This window comes from Dromaius novaehollandiae, chromosome 11 (genome assembly GCF_036370855.1).
Source record: "Dromaius novaehollandiae isolate bDroNov1 chromosome 11, bDroNov1.hap1, whole genome shotgun sequence".
NCBI classification, from domain to species: domain Eukaryota; kingdom Metazoa; phylum Chordata; class Aves; order Casuariiformes; family Dromaiidae; genus Dromaius; species Dromaius novaehollandiae.
This window is the reverse complement of record NC_088108.1, coordinates 21,789,068-21,799,224: the sequence shown is the minus strand read 5'-3', so window position 1 is coordinate 21,799,224 and position 10,157 is coordinate 21,789,068. Positions and strand designations below refer to the sequence as shown.

Here is a 10,157-nt window from a genome sequence, read left to right as displayed (position 1 = left end):
CCATCCAGGCTTCACCCCAGGGCTGCCACCAGCCCTTGCATCCCCCCCATATGCCTGGTCCCCCCCAGCTGCTGCAGCAGGGTACAGGGGACAAGCCCTCACCCCATGGGGTAGACCCCAGCCCTACATCATCCCTGTACCCCCAGTACAATTGCTCCTTCCCTCCCTAGGGAAGGGCTCAGCCCCATAGCAGTGCCCCCAGCCTGGCAGTGCCAGGGTACAGCCCCCACCCCGTCCCCATGAACGACACCGAGCCCTCGTTGCTTGCTGCCTCCGCAGTGGTTTATTCGTGCAGGGAGAGGGGAGCCCCAGGCCCGACCAGCAGCAGGGAAGGCCCCGGGCACTGCGTCGAGGAGGCTGCGCGGCCCCCAGGCGCCCCCCGAGCCGCAGCCCTGGCTCCTGCAGCAGGGACCGATTTCCAGCCTCACTAAAGCAGCAATGCAATACTGGAGAGCAACAGGCAATCCCAAACTCCAGTATTTACGTGCTGCTAGAGCACTGCTGACAGCTTTCCATCCTAGCGCCTCTCCGCGGCCTCCAGACCCCCCTGCACGCGGGGTAACGCAGTACCTGGCAAACCCTCTGCCGGGGAAAGGACGGGCCGGCAGGAGCGCTACCTCGAACAATACGCGAGGGGTAAGAAGCCAGCTGAAGGCATTGTGCTCCAGCCAAGATCGAGCCATGCCCACGTTGGAAAACAACAAAAAGGAGCTGAAAGTCCTTCCTGCCTGCAGGCCCAGCCCCGTTCAGACACACACAAGCACAAATTCATACAGTATGTATTTGCAGCTGCAAAGGAAGTGCACAGACACAAGCATCGAGAAAACTTATCTACACGTACCTGTTCAACTGAACTAAAGAGATACAGGGGAATGTGTTAGCTTCCACATCTATGATAACCAGAAGCTCACTTTCTTGTCTTATCCTTGAGGTAATGAGGCAGCCCAGAATGGTCTGTATCTCCTTGTCCCTACAAACCATGATGTGCTGCTACATCTCCTCAAAGCCCACTGAATGTTGACATTCCAAATGGTATTTTGATTTTTTTTTTAAACCATGATATAAGGTACTGAAGAACACTCTACAATGAAGATATTTAATGTGCATGCATTACCATCACTGGACATTTTTTTTCTTCACGGGTGCTATCAGAAAGTCTGTAACTATAAAAGAACAAGCAGTTACACAGAGTAAACAAACCGGTTTCAGAAACAAAATCAGAAATAAGCCATTATCCCCAGCCCCCAAACATACTTAACACTTGGGCTCCAGCAAACCTACACTTCCAGATCTAGCGGATGTGCCGATCTACTGTAAAGATCTCGCAGACCTTCCTGGCCCTTCCAAGTGCTCTCTTGGGAAATGCTACCTTGTACCTCCCTCTTTGGGGCTGCTGAACACAAGTCCAAATTCCTACGGTGCAAAACTGTTCTATGCTTTCCAAAAGTTATTTTGATTTGGATCATTTTGACTTTTGAGACATCTTAAAAAAACAAAAATCAAAAAACCCCAACTTTTTTTTTTTTTTTTTTTTTTTTTTTTTTTTTAAGATTAGATCATGCTCATTCCCTGTTTGAATGACAAAACTCAAGTTACCAGAAATGGAAAATACCCTGGTACTTCACTGCCTCCCTTGCCCATACCAGAAGGGAAGAAAATAACTGCAGGGCAGAAAAGAGCACAAACAAGGCTGTAACTTTCAAGTGCAGGGCCAACAGAGGCAGTTACACGTCAGCATGTGAGTACCAGTACAGAAGCAGATAGCCTGACATATTTGTGTTTCCTTTTGACTTTTTTTTCAGTTATGTGACAACTTCCTTCAATTCATTTTCTTAAAAAGCAGCATCACAAAAAACTGAACAATGTCAGAAATGGTGCTATTGGGTTCAAATGTTTGTGCTGTCTCTGAACACACTGGTTATCCGAGTTTCAGTTTGTCCACCTCCTAGTCTCTGCCTTTTAGCAAACTTAAAAATAGGAATTTCGAAAGCTCTTATGACCTGTGCCAGATTATTGCAAGTTTTTAAATTAAATATTTGCCAACTAAAAAAAGCACTATTTTTTCTCCACTTCAGTGTCCTCAATACTGATAGCACCAGTTCCAGCTCTCTAAAGAGCAATTGCTACTTACTGCAAAGAAACAAACAAGTACAAAGAGAAAGTTAAACCTGGATAAGCTAAAACAAAATAAGCCTCCACATAATTTTACCCTTCATTTTGTTTCTGTAACAATGTTCTACTTGACTGTACCTGTGTAGTCTTATTTCTTTCATCTCTTAAAGTGACTTAAAAAAAGAAAAAAGGCAACAGCAAACAAGCTTAGTTCTATAATCCATTCTGATTGTGTTTGAGGTTCATGTTTTAATGAATGTTTATATACAATCAGTCTTTCACCTAGTTCGACAAGGGGGGCAAAGAGCTCTCTCCTAAGCAAGCGTGACTTTCCAAAGTGAGGGTTCAATACACATTCACCAACCTTTTTTCCGACACAGAGAAGACCAACACTCACACTGAATATTGAGCAATGGGCAATTTGGGATAGGCAGTAAAATATAGATCTGAGAAAATACGTGAATTTATGCTAAGAGAGTAACTATTTTAAACAATACAAAGCTATGTGTTTGAAGCATTCTACTTCACACTTCAGTTTCTTTCAGGATTTTTTCAAACTTTGTTTGCGTTTTGGATCCTCAGTATTAAAATCAGAGCGATGGTAACTGAAAAGTATGATCTAAGAGTTTTCTCTCTGCCTCCTCTGGGTGTTAACCGCAGCACCCAAAGAGAATACGCACTTCTGAGGGCTTTCCATTTATCCAGAGTGCCGGGAATGGGGATACTACAAGCAGTTCCAAGTGGGCAGGCACGTAAACTCACCTTCCCAACTCACCTTTGACTGAGCGCAAAGACGCATCAGGTCCTCCTGGCAAGTGATTCTCGCTTGACACAGGGCAATTTCTGTTTCAACAGGAACTAGAAAACAACAAAAAGAAGAGTTTACAAAGCATGCCAACAGGCGCCGTGCTGCAGAGGGGTGACCTGTGCTGTAGCACAGCCACAGAGCATCTTCTCCCCCAGCCTGGTTGCAAGCAAAGGACAAAGATAATATACATAGGCTCTGACGGGCACAAACCTTTTTGAACAGGGTGGGTGAAATCAGATTTTCACCCCCCAGATAGGCCAGACCACAAAGAAGTACTTAAGCAGTGACTGCATCCCTCTCCCTGTTTCCCCAGCCGGGGCCAGGGGCACCATCAGAGCGAGCCGGCTGCCAGCAGCACGTTCCTCACGAATGGTGCTGGGAGCCCCAGCAGTCCGCAGCGCCGAGGAGCGCCGACACAGCACCCACCGGGCCCCTGTGCGGAAGCAGCACCGAAAGCAGCAGCAGCTCTGTGGGCGAGCGGGGTCCCATGCGCAGCACATGGGAAAAGCTGCCGCACAATAGCTCGTTGAGCAGCAACCCCCCCCTCCTAACACACCTCCTCCTCCGAAGGAGTTAAAATAGCAAGAGGGACCTATCGATCCGGCAGACCAACAGTCCAGAGGGAAGGGAAATGTATTATTCACATTGCTTCAGAAGATAAACCACCCCTCGGACAAGCAGGTAAAATACAGAGTATTTGGGGTAACAGTTTTTGGGGGCACCTCCAGCAGCACCCGCTGCCCAGGAACCGTGCCCCACTCCGGCAGCCTCGAGAGCTCTATTTCAGTGCAAAGGCATCAAAATATTCCACAAACCCTGAGCTTCCCAAACACACTGCTCACTTCTACCCTATGGACGAGAAGTGAGTGCCAGAGGTGAGTCACATGCATATTTCTTCTTCTGCCATGAGCAAACGAGGGCTCCAGGCCTGCTGTTTACCCACCAGTTATTTCTAGAAATTAAGACTTCTACCTGTCACATACACAAGCCAGATATCTACAGAGGTTTAATTAAATCTTCCCGGTAACTGGGGAATTTGAACACGTAGAAATCCATTGCACAAAACAATGTGACTTCTGCTTGCCAAAGTATATTGGGCAATTAAGTAGAAAACAATCCCCCCCCAACCACACACACAAACAAATTCACCCTGAAATAGAGGATTCCCTTAAAATGCAACTCAGTCCCTCTTTACTGACATTATAACAAAACAAAACAAAAAAAAAAAAAGAAAAAAGAAAAAAAAAAGAAGAAAAGAAAAAAAAATGAGAAAAAGCACCATGGGAAAGGAAAGGAAATAAATATACGAGCCCATGACAGGACAGATTTGCATACACAGCCTTCACTGACTTGCACACTCGCCACTTCAGTGCTAGGTAAACTCAAAGACAAATCAATATTAAGCATCTCCTAGATATCTAGGCACAGGAAAAAAACCTGCTATCAAATTGTTTTTCAAGAGAAAGGCACAACAAATCCTGAAGACGTTGTTCTTTTTTGAAAGAATTAAAAAAAAAAAAAAAAAAGCATTTACTTTACAAAAAGACTAAAATAAATCATCTCATTACAGTTGAAGGTCCCAGACATTAGTGAGATGTTTGCAATTATGGTAACGAAACAAAAGCAAAGGGGCGAGTAGCACCCACTGAAACACTTCGTATCTGACTGGGTCTGAAAAAAAAAAAATCACGCTGCTTTCATTTCTGCCTTCGTTTGAACAATGAAATTTAAACAAGGTCATGTATTAATATTTACAGATGTGGCTAATAGCTGGAATCAGACCCAGTGTTTGATCGACAACCACCAAATGTTTCCAGCTATTACATTTCTGATACGACTGGACTCAGAAGTCTGTCGAAGTTAAGCTAAGGCGGTGTAAAGAGAAATGACTATTAAGCAGCACTAACAGTCAGATGTGGGAACTGCACACAGCAAAGTTACTTTCATTTGCACAGGCATCTATAGCGCATCTCCTCAGTGTGCAAATACCACATGAAAATTGCTGCTACACACATTTTATGCAGCTAAGGCTTCTTCCCAAGTGGCAGAAAATAAATACATAAAATATATTTTAATATACGCTCGTATATCAAAGCTATATGAGAGTGGATAATTTCTCATACACCTCATTAAAAATATTCCTTCCTCACTAACGTATTTAGAAAAAGATTAGAGGAGTAGCATGCATTTTAGATAAATAAAAGCACGTTAGAGCTACATTTAAATTTTAGCATAGCAAACTTTCTGCATGTTAAATCACGTAACTTTAACATGCCTTTACATGGAACAGAACATCTGAAACCAAACTACTACTACAAAGGGCAAATTCAAATAATGTACAAAATTAATTCGTTAATTTTACTTAACTTTGATTTTGACCCAAATAATCTTAGTAGTTTGACTGTATCAAGATGGGTCTATCAACATGACACGGAGCTACTTGTACTTGCAAAGGCCTACAGGATAAGACTTCGACTTACAGTACTCCAGAAAACCAGTAAAATCCACAGTAAAATTCCAGGATCCACAGTTTTTTCTCAACACTGCTGAACAGAAGAAAAGTATGATGCTTCTTGTTACTTCCATTTTTTGCATTGTCATCTCATCCAGTTTTAAACAACACAGGACAGATCTGGAAGTCCGAATCCTATAAAGTTCATTTGTTAAGAACAGGAAAAAAAAAGGTTTTTTTTTGGTCAGATGAACATTAATTCAAAACATAACAATCATGCACTAGTTTATATATATATATATATGTTTAATATATATATTTTATATATAAAGATATATAGATAGATATGGGTCAGTTCGTCTGAAGCATTAACTTGAAGCTTCCCTCTTATATTTCACAAATGTTCATTGTATTAGCAGTTCAGTTTTACTGTATTTCCCAAAGTGGATTAACTAAATGCAGACTTTTACAGTCAATGGCGACTTCTTTTGATTTCTTCCGAGCAGACGACGATGAAACTTGGCAGATGCTCACTCACCTACATACGTACCCACAGAACAAAAAAGCGCGTTTTTTTTTCCTCCCAAATATTTTGTGTTTTAGTTTTGGAAAGCTGATTTCCTTAAACCAGAAAAAAATTGTGTTCATGTACCTGACGCACACGTGGTAAAAACGATGGATTTAGAATAAAAAAAGTAAAAAGAAAAAAAAAAGACAACCCACAGGCATCTCATCACAGCGAATGCGCAACCGGGGCTAATTCAACGAAAAAAAGCTCCGCTTGGGAGTTTGCGTTCGCCAGGATATTCAAATTTCCTGTGCAAGGCAAGTAACGAGCAAAAAACCCCCAAACAAACAAACAAACTAAACCCCCCAAAATAGGCGCCAAATTTTACTATTTTAAATTAGTGAGCTAAATTACTCTGCGCTTACTTAAAATACGTTTATATATATAAAAATACTTTCTCACGCGTGATTTCTGCCGCGCCGCGGCCCGTGAGCTCACCCAAACTCGGCGCTCGCCGCCGGGGCGTGCAGGCCGGAGGCGAAAACCGGCCCGGGGCCGGCAAAAAAAACGTTAATTAAAAGTTTTATTAAAAAAAATAAAGAAAAATAAAGCCCGAAACGAAAAAAGCCGCGGGGAAACACACCTGCAGGCGGCGGAACGGCCCCGCGAGGGGGGCGGCGAGGCGCCGGGCTGCGCCGCGGCGGGGAGGGCGAGCCGCCTTCCGCGGGGAGGAAAACAAAACAAAACAAAACGGCGGAGAAACGGCGGCGGAGCGGCGGCGGGGCCGGGCGCCGCCGCCTGTCAGGGCGCGGCGGGCGCGCGGGGCTGCGCGGCCCGCGCACGTGGGGGCCGGGCGCCGCCGCCGCGCGCGCGGAGGCCTCGCGCCGCTCCCGCCCTAACGGTCCGGCCGCGGGGGGCCCCCGCCCCGCCCCCCGCTGTCACTTCCCAGCTGCGTCACGGCGCCGCGCAGCAGCCGCTGCCCCGCGCGGCGGCACCGCGGGCACCGGCGCCGCCGGGACCCCCCCGCCTCGGGGCCGCCTTTGTGCCGCGGGGGGGGGGGGGGGGGCAGGGAGCAGCGGGTGTTTATCACCGCGGCCCCCCCCCCCACGAAAAAGTTTTTTTTTTTTTTTTCCCGTCCCCCATTTTTTTTTCCTTTTTTGCAATTTTGCCTTTTTTTTATTTTTTTTCCCGCTCGCCGCAGCGCCGCCCCCGGCGGCACAGGGAAGGCGGGCGGAGGCGGGGGGGGGGGGGGGGCCGCGTCGTGCCACCCCCCGCTGCACGGGCGGGCAGGCGGGCAGCGCGCCCCGACCCCCGCCGCGGGGCCGCCGCCGCGGAGCCGGCACCCCCCGCGCCACGGCCCGCCCGCGGGGGCGGCGGGCGCCGGGGGGGGGAGGGGGCGGCCCCCCGCGGCGCCCCGGCCCCGCCGCCCTGCCCGCCCTCCCTCCTCACCTCCGAGTCCACTCGAAAATGGCGCCGAAACCGAAAAAACTTCGCAAATTTCATTGTAGGCGGCTGCAAGGGCTGCTGGGAGCGGGGGCGGCGGGCAGGCACCGCCCGCCGGGGCGGGGCGGGGCGGAGCGGCCGCGGGGCGCCGCGCACGGCACCGCACGGCACAGCCCGGTCCGGCCCGGCCCCGCGGCGCGGTCCGGCCCCACCGCGGCGGTACCGACCGGGCTGGGCCGGCACCGGGGGCGGGTGCCGCTGTCCCCGCAGGGTCGGGTGCCGGGCGGGCCGCCCCGCCGCCCTGGGCTCGGCCCGGCCGCGGCTGGCTGCAGCGGGTGGCGGGGGCAGAAGGGGGCCGGGGCGGGAGCACCGTGAGGGGGCGGCAGGGCCGGGCGGGGGCAGCGGGGCTGCGATGGGATCGGGAGGGCCAGGACCAGGGCGGGAGGGCTGTGGTGGGGCAAAGAGCACCATGATGAGCCAGGAGGGCCGTGGTGGGGCAGGAGGGATGTGGTGGGGCAGGAGGGATGTGGTGGGGCCAGGAGGGCCGTGGTGGGGCAGGAGGGCCGTGGTGGGGCAGGAGGGATGTGGCGGGGCAGGAGGGCCGTGGTGGGGCCAGGAGGGCCGTGATGGGGCCAGGAGGGCCGTGATGGAGCAGGAGGGCCGTGATGGGGCCAGGAGGGCCGTGATGGGGCCAGGAGGGCCGTGATGGAGCAGGAGGGCCGTGGTGGGGCCAGGGGGGCCGGGAGGGCCGTGGTGGGGCAGGAGGGCCGTGGTGGGGCAGGAGGGCCGTGGTGGGGCAGGAGGGATGTGGCGGGGCAGGAGGGATGTGGCGGGGCAGGAGTGCCATGGTGGGGCCAGGAGGGCCGTGGTGGGGCAGGGAGCACCATGATGGGCAGGAGGACTGTGGTGGAGCCAGGAGGGCCGTGGTGGGGCAGGAAGCACCGTGATGGGCAGGAGGACTGTGGTGGAGCCAGGAAAGCTGTGGTGGGGCAGGAGGGATGTGGTGAGGCAGGAGGGCCGTAGTGGGGTAAGGAGCACTGTGGTGGGGGCAGGAGGGCCATGGTGTGGTGGGAGGGCCATGGAGGGGGCAGGAGGGCTGTGGTGAGGCAGGAGGGCTGGAGCAGGAGCACCATGATGGGGTAGGAGGGCAGGAGCACCATGGTGGGGTGGGAGGGCTGTGATGAGGCAGGAGAGCCAGGGCAGGGACACCATGATGGGATGAGGAGGGCCAGGGTCAGGGCAGGAGGGCTGGGACAGGAGATCTGCAGCAGGGCAGCAGCTCTGTGGCACGATGGTTGAGGGTGGTTGGCTTGTGTCATGACACCGGGCTGCGCTAGCCTGCAATGAGGTCCCTCTCCAGATGCCCCCGCTGGCTCCTCACCTGACGTGCCGGACAGCTCACGCAGCTGCAGTTTGGCGCTGATTTCTGTCCTCCCCAGGCGAAGCCTCTTCAGTGGTGGGCCAGATTTTTTTTCTTCTGATATTTCTGTAGGAAGTGAAAATAATAATTAAATATGGTCCTTTAGCACAACTGAAGCAGAGTCTTTCAAATACAGAGCATGGTGCAGGTAAACAGGGAAAAGCAAAGTGGGGCCAGATAAGGGACATCGGCCACCAGTCCTGAAGAGCTCCTGTGCTGCGGGGGAGAGAGAGTGGACCTGCGTGTGGTTTGCGGTCTGCAGGGAGAGCACTGGTGGCCAGCAGCAGCAGGACTGCTGGTAGTGTCATGGGCGGCCTCAGCTACAAATGGAGCCTTCAGGCCAGCGGTCCTTGTCCTGTGCTCTCAGTTTAGGATTTCTGTGTTGTGTGCCGAGGGGATTGGTGGGATTTCCTGGGATTTCATTCCAGAAGGGTTGGAGGATCCAGAGGTTGAGGTGCCAGCAGCTCTGTGGAAGCAGGATGTTGGAGGAACCCGGAGAAGAGTCACCTGCTTTGCTCCAGTGCAATGGAGATGCCATTTCTGGCATGGAAGTGCAATAATCTGGCATTTCTGCACTTTGGAACCAGCTAAAAGTTGCTTTCAGAGGAAGAATCTCAATGGAAAAAATGTCACAAAAGCTGCATGATATTGAGTGGGTAACCTTAGCTTTACCCTGGGTGCAAATTGGTTCATTCCTCTGCCACTTCCCTCGATGGTTTATGGCCTCGATTGGGACAGAGAGCGGTTGATGCTTTTTCAGCACAACTTGAGTGAAAGATTGTTTCTTGTTATTCAGTGTGTGGTTGTGTGCATCAGTTACTGCTCTGTCCAAACACAGCACAGGATATCAGAGTGGGGTTTGCAATTTTTTTAATTTTTCCGTTACTGCGAGACTTGAGTTCTCCACAAACAGTGATTCGCGACCTTCCTCTCCCCGGCCCGCCAGCTCAGGAAACGCTCTCCGTGTTTCTGCGTGCAGGCGGTACAGCTTCAGTGACTTGCCCAAAGTTGCACAAGAGTCAAGCCCCGCTCCCTCTGCCTAGCGCCTTACCCGCAGCAGGATTATTTTGGGAACCACGTTGCATGTGTACTGGGTGTGGGCTGCTACTGCGATGTGCTGCTGTCAGAGACCTTGGAGGAAAGGCAGTGTGTCCTGGTGGGAAGCCCAGCAAGCCAAGAGCCCGGGTAAAAGTGGTATTACTGAAGCAGTTCTTTTTCCCCAAGGAAAAAACGCAGGTCTGGAGGATGGAGATTTTCAGCTTTGTCACATGTGTCCTTTGGAGTGGGCACGGCACCAAAGTCTCTGCTCACTTAGGCAGAGTCCAGAGGATTCGTGATGTTGCTCTTGCAGTTTTTACTCCCACCAACCCTTCCCCCCTCAAAAAAAAAAGACCAAAAAAAACCCCCGTGCTAA

The 10,157-nt window shown here is 51.1% G+C and overlaps 1 long non-coding RNA gene across 2 annotated transcripts; it reads right to left on the bottom strand.

The window, feature by feature from the left end:
- Positions 1 to 260: 260 nt before the first annotated feature.
- On the bottom strand, positions 261 to 7,425 carry LOC112989774 (uncharacterized). 2 transcript variants are annotated; one of them, XR_010391083.1, is made up of 4 exons: positions 7,330 to 7,425; positions 5,401 to 5,567; positions 2,888 to 2,970; positions 261 to 1,163 (listed from the first exon to the last, which is right to left on the bottom strand). It is a non-coding gene; the product is annotated as an uncharacterized LOC112989774 (long non-coding RNA). The 2 variants fall into 2 exon arrangements; XR_010391082.1 differs by having other exon boundaries at positions 261 to 2,970.
- Between the last annotated feature and the right edge of the window lie 2,732 nt (positions 7,426 to 10,157).